The sequence below is a fragment of the Heptranchias perlo genome, chromosome 32 (assembly GCF_035084215.1).
Source record: "Heptranchias perlo isolate sHepPer1 chromosome 32, sHepPer1.hap1, whole genome shotgun sequence".
Lineage (NCBI taxonomy): Eukaryota > Metazoa > Chordata > Chondrichthyes > Hexanchiformes > Hexanchidae > Heptranchias > Heptranchias perlo.
The window spans coordinates 13,803,603-13,809,602 of NC_090356.1; the positions used below are offsets into that span (position 1 = coordinate 13,803,603).

Genomic DNA, 6,000 nt, shown 5'->3' on the forward strand with positions numbered 1-6,000 from the left:
AGGAGCTTTTTCCCTTCGTTGAGGGTTCTATAACAAGGGGACATAGATTCAAGGTAAAAGGCGGGAGGTTTAGAGGGGATTTGAGAAAGAACTTTTTCACCCAGAGGGTGGTTGGAGTCTGGAACTCACTGCCTGAAAGGGTTGTGGAGGCAGGAACCCTCACAACATTCAAGAAGCATTTGGATGAGCACTTGAAATGCCATAGCATACAAGGCTACGGACCAAATGCTGGAATATGGGATTAGAGTAGACAGGGCTTGATGGCAGGCGTGGACACGATGGGCCGAAGGGCCTCTATCCGTGCTGTATAACTATGACTCTAAATACTGCATGCATTCTGCAATATATCAGCCACAATGCTAGCTTCACTACTAAACTGTAGGCCGGGGGCTTGTTTCACTGTCCATAACTGGCATAATGTCCCAGTTATGGGGTAAATCTCCATCTGCACTAAGAAAAATATATCTTAACACATTTTGTTAAGTGAGTGCCCATAGAAAAGTCAAGTACAGAGCAATATTTAAAACTAATTCTACCAGAAGAGAAAAGTTTCTAAAATGTTAGGAATCTTGTACAATGTTCAGACAATGATTCAGTTAATGCCTTGCCATTCTTTGAGATTAAAAGGTATACAATGCTCAATACTAATGTATACAATTATCTGCAGATATATATACATACTTATAGGTTTGCAAATACATTTCACGATGAGTTAGTGTTATAGATAGGTTAAGTCGAGTGGGCAAAAATTTGGCAGATGGAGTATAATGTGGGAAAATGTGAACTTGTCCACTTTGGCAGGAGGAATAGAAAAGCAGTATATTATTTAAATGGAGAGAGATTGCAGAACTCTGAGGTATAGTGGGACCTGGGTGTCCTAGTACATGAATCACAAAAAGTTAGTGTGCAGGTACAGCAAGTAATTAGGAAGGCAAATGGAATGTTGTCATTTATTGCAAGGGGAATGGAATATAAAAGTAGAGTTGTTTTGCTACAGTTGTACAGGGCATTGGTGAGACCACATCTAGAATACTGTGTGCAGTTTTGGTCTCCTTATTTAAGAAAGGACATAATTGCTTTGGAGGCAGTTCAGAGAAGGTTCTCTCGACTGATTCCTGGTATGAGGGGGTTATCTTATGAGGAAAGGTTGGACAAGTTGGGCCTGTATACACTGGAGTTTAGAAGAATGAGAGGTGATCTTACTGAAACATATAAGATCCTGAGGGGACTAGAAGGGGTAGATGCCGAGAGGATGTTTCCCCTTGTGGGAGAGACTAGAACTAGGGGCCACAGTTTAAAAATAAGGGGTCGCCCATTTAAGACGGAGATGAGGAGAATTTTTTTCTCAGAGGGTCGTGAGTCTGTGGAACTCCCTTCCCCAGAAAGCGGTGGAGGCAGGGTCACTGAATATTTTTAAGACTGAGTTAGATTCCTGATTAACAAGGGAGTCAAAGGTTATAGCAGGTAGATGGGAAAGGAGGGTTGAGGTCGCAATCAGATCAGCCGTGATCTTATTAAATGGCAGAGCAGGCTCAAGCGGCCAAATGGCCTACGCCTGCTCTTAATTCGTATGTTATCCATATTATCAGAAACATTCTCAACAAAGATTACAGACTGGGGTAATAAATCACTGCTACCTCTGTGCATATACAAGTGCACATTTACAGAACCACAGGCAGATGCCGGAGATCACTTAGCCACCCTTTCAGTCAAGAGTGGAGAGTGGTGCACCTAAGGGAGTGAGGAATGAAGAAAAACAGCCAGCTGACCTTTGAATTTGTACCACCATTTATGATTACATACATCTCTCTCTCTCTCTCTCTCTACTGGAAGGGGTGGTCCAAAATTACATAGTGTCTCTATTAAGGCATTACTTCTTTTACAATTTCACCATCTTGAGCATGCATTAAAAAAGTATTGTACAAACAGTACATGCATCAGACAGGGTTTTGTGAAGACTAACAGTGTTGCATCACAGCTTGTCTTCACTCCTTGCACTTGTATTATAGACCGTGATCCCTAACTTAAATTTCAAGAACCATTCCTTCCCTAATGTGCATCATATATACCAGGATACTAGTTAGAAAAATATCATTTCAGTGATAGAAAGGATTAGTTCAAATATAAGCACAACCCCACCTGTTCAATTTTCCATTACTCGTCATAAAATGTTAACTCGGTGCTCTAAGGAACAAATCTCTTGGCTGCACATATTTTAACTATTGTGTAGCACGTAGATGTAAAAATTTTCATTTTAAATCATATGCATCACATTACATGGACAAGCTATTGTTGAATAAGGTAAAAACAGGGGGAATGGGGAAAAGGTAAAAAACAGACTAAGACATGAGTTTCTCTTTCATTAAAAACAAATGGAGAAAGATTATAGGAAAAGGGATTACCAAATAGTCTTAGTATGCCACTGTGGTTGATCAGTAATTATATGTTTCCTTGCCGATAATAGACATTGTCAGAAAAAAATGACTGCTGCACTTTATTGGCAAAAGTCAAAAACCCGTAGGCGACGCAACATTAATTCTATGAAAGCAAATCTTCAGCATGGTCGAATTTCACTCCCTCAAACCCAGCCCTGCAAGAAATAAGGAGGTGCCCCCAATACAATCACTTACATGAAAATAGTCTTGCAAATTATAAATAGCACATTTGGCGATTTCACAGGCAGCGAGATTGCTATGAAATGGGTCAAGAACTCAAATCCGTCGAGTATTTTACCTAAACTCCAGGATTTGCACCCATTTACCGTCATTACTCTTGGAATAAGAGAGAGAAAAAAAATTCAACGCCATATTTGTGCAGGTTTGGAGTGTGGGCCCAGATTGAGGAACTCATTCATTATTACAAGGAAGACAAACGGTTCCCAAAATCTCTCTCGGTTTTACCGAACAGAAATTAAGATTACCAAACAATTCCAACAACACTCGGCTAAACCCGGGAATTAGATCGGATATTGCCACACTGCCGCAACGGACACGTTTTGCCCCTTTTTAAAAAAAACACATCAAACATCCCCGTCCCGATCCTAATCAGCCCTCACTCGCCAAACGTGTTACTTCCCCCTTTCTTCCTGCTCCTTCCCCCCCGCGCACACACACACACACAAACGGCGCTTATTTTCGGGCTATTTATCCGCTCGCAGTTTTCAAACGATAGGAGTCGGTTGGCTTGTACCCGCCTTACCTACAGCTTCTCGCTCCCTGCCAGTATCATTGAATTCTCACAGCCCTCGGTTTGGCGTTATTTGTTTGGAGGCTCCTGCTCTTTTCCCCAGCTCGCTGCCGTCTAAACGGTCGGATTTCGGGCCGACTGTAAACAGCCGGATTTTGTTTTTAAATTTTTGTGTTTTTTTTCTCTCTCTCTCTCTTCTACTCGGATCGTTCTGCTGGGTTTTTTTTCTTCCTCCCCTCTCTCTCTCTCGTTCCCCCACCCGGTTTCAACTCTGTACCGTCTCCTCAGCCGGACGAAGCGCAGCTCCCCTCGGCCATTAGATGGAGACAGACACTCTCTCTCGCTCGTTCCCCCCCCTCTCGCTCAGACACGGCGAGAAGCGGATGGGCGCGGTACAGCACTGCCCCTGCACTGGGCGCTCGGGAAACCCCACGCTCTCGCTCGTCCGCGCGCACTTCGCGCCGCGCCCATTGACGGGAATCAGCAGTGTGTGCGCGCGCGCGCGCCACCCTTTCGTCAAGGGGGAGGGGGAAAGGGGACCGGCCACGTGCCTCCAGATTCCAACCCGCCGACTGTTGCAGCGCCCTCTAGTCTACAGCACAGGTACAAGTTAAAGTAGGAGCAGAAGTGTATTTATTTTCAGTGTAACGTACTCCAGAGTCCTAATGAGGACTGTATACAGCTTTGTTTCTTGAAAATATTTTCTTTCTGCTCTATGTTCATATGCACTCTGATAAAGATAACGGCGCAGTGTTTCAGCTCTTCAAGTAAATAGCACGTAGCACACAGCACATTTTCCACAGAGTCTAAAATAGCTTCCAGTGATAAACCCAAATCAAAGACAGACACATAATTAATCTTTGCATTTATTAGATTTACTTACCAGCGTGAGCCTGACTCCTCAGATCAACCTTGAGAATGTGTCGTTAGTTGACACCACTGGGATTGATGGGTTGAACCCTCTGTGGCAAGTGCACCCAGTTGAGGATCTGGAGGGTGTTGAGATACGTTGGTGGTGTTTTACACAACTGAACTCTCTGGAGAGGTGACACTCATCATGTATTGCCAGTTTGCACGTTGCAGTTCGCAGTACTCCCAATTTCAGAGGGAGCTAGAGTCTCCAGGTTACGTGATCACTGATACGGTATGTCATCAGAGCCAACCCAAGCAATCAACCATGCACTAACAACAACAACCTGCATTAATAGAACGCCTTTAATGTAGTAAAATGTCCCAAGGCGCTTGACAAGAACGTTATCAAACAAAATTTGACACCGAGCCACATAAGGAGACATTAGGACAGGTGGTCACAGAGTTAGGTTTTAAGGAGCATCTTAAAGGATGAGAGAAATGCAGAGAGGTTTAGGGAGGGAATTCCAGAGCTTAGGGCCGAGGCAGCTGAAGTCACGGCCGCCAGTGGTGGAGCGATGAAAATTAGGGATGCACAGTAAGCCAGAATTGGAGGAGCGCAGAGCTCTCTCAGGCTTGTAGGGCGGGAGGAGGTTACAGAGTGGCGAGGCCATGGAGGAATTTGAAAGCAAGGATGAGAATTTTAAAATCGAGGCTTTGCCAGACTGGGAGTCAATGTAGGTCAGTGAGCACAGGTTTGATGGGTGAATGGGACTTGGTGCGACTTAGGATATGGGCAGCAGAGTTTTGGGTGAGCTCAAGTTTACGGAAAATGCAAGGTGTGAGGGTGGCCAGGAAAGCATTGGAATAGTTGAGATTAGAGGTAACAAAGACATGGATGAGGGTTTCAGGAGCAAGTACGTATAACTTTTTACGATGACTCAAGTTGTGACTTTATGATATCCTTATGTATTTTTATGACTACCTTATGTATTGGCTCTTCATGTTAAACTGGAGCTAATATAATGCTAATCTACTGGAATACCATCGATCTGTAGTGGTCTTGCTGCTGACAGATCTATATCTGAATTTTAGTTCTGCAATTACAATCTCAATGGCATAAATATGCCACTAAAACTCAAATATAAATCCATCTGCTTTCCTATCTCTCTCCATATCTTTACATACCTCCTTGAAATCTACCTCTTTGAACATGTTTTCAAAAATGACGCCTTTAATGTCAAAAACGTCACTAGATGCTTTACAGAGGGGAAAGAAAAAATAAAATAGATAAAAATAATAAAAGAATGGACAATGAGCTATGGTTCAACTGTTAGGAGAGGTGAATAAAAGCTTGGATGAAAAGTTGGATGAAAAGGTTGGATGAGCTTGCAGAGATAGGGCAGGAATTTGAGGACAAGGTTTTTAAATTCAATATGCTGGGAAACACGGAGCCAAAGTCAACGAGAAAGAAGCTCAGCTCAGGGTCGAATAGTTTGCTGAGATCGCAAACAGTTTGGTTGAGCCTGAGACAATAGCTAGATAGGGGTTGGTCTCTTTTGGTGAACCTGTAAGGAGATACTGGGTTGCCTCATTGTCATTATCCCAAATAAAAGAAATCTAACAAAAGTGCCCTATTTTTGAGGGGCACAAACAAAAAACACCCAAATCACACCAAAGAAAGGAAACTTATCAAATTAAATAATATTATTGTCACTATACACTATACAGTCCAGTCCCTGTGTCGCCCTCCAGTCATGGAAGGCCTCAAGGGAATATGGGTTGAGGGTACGAAGCTTGTGGGGGTGAGGGGGCATAGATGATGGCATTACTTTTCCATTGTTTAATTGGAGGAAATTGCAGCTCATCCAGGACTAGATGCCGGATAAGTGGGCTGACAACATAGAGGCAATGGAGGAGTCGAGAGAGGTGATGGAGAGGTAAAGCTGGATGTTGTCAGCGTAC

At 43.4% G+C, this 6,000-nt stretch overlaps 1 protein-coding gene across 3 annotated transcripts in view; it reads right to left on the reverse strand.

The window, feature by feature from the left end:
- The window catches only part of LOC137301046 (guanine nucleotide-binding protein G(I)/G(S)/G(T) subunit beta-1), a 60,481-nt gene extending 56,336 nt beyond the window's left edge, over window positions 1-4,145 (reverse strand). The window contains exon 1 of one of the 3 annotated variants that reach the window (XM_067970427.1): window positions 4,070-4,145. The gene's annotated coding sequence lies outside the window, so the exon portion shown is untranslated. Of the gene's footprint in view, window positions 1-3,198; window positions 3,581-4,069 lie in introns of those variants that run through there. The other 2 variants (XM_067970428.1, XM_067970426.1) reach the window with 2 other exon arrangements.
- Between the last annotated feature and the right edge of the window lie 1,855 nt (window positions 4,146-6,000).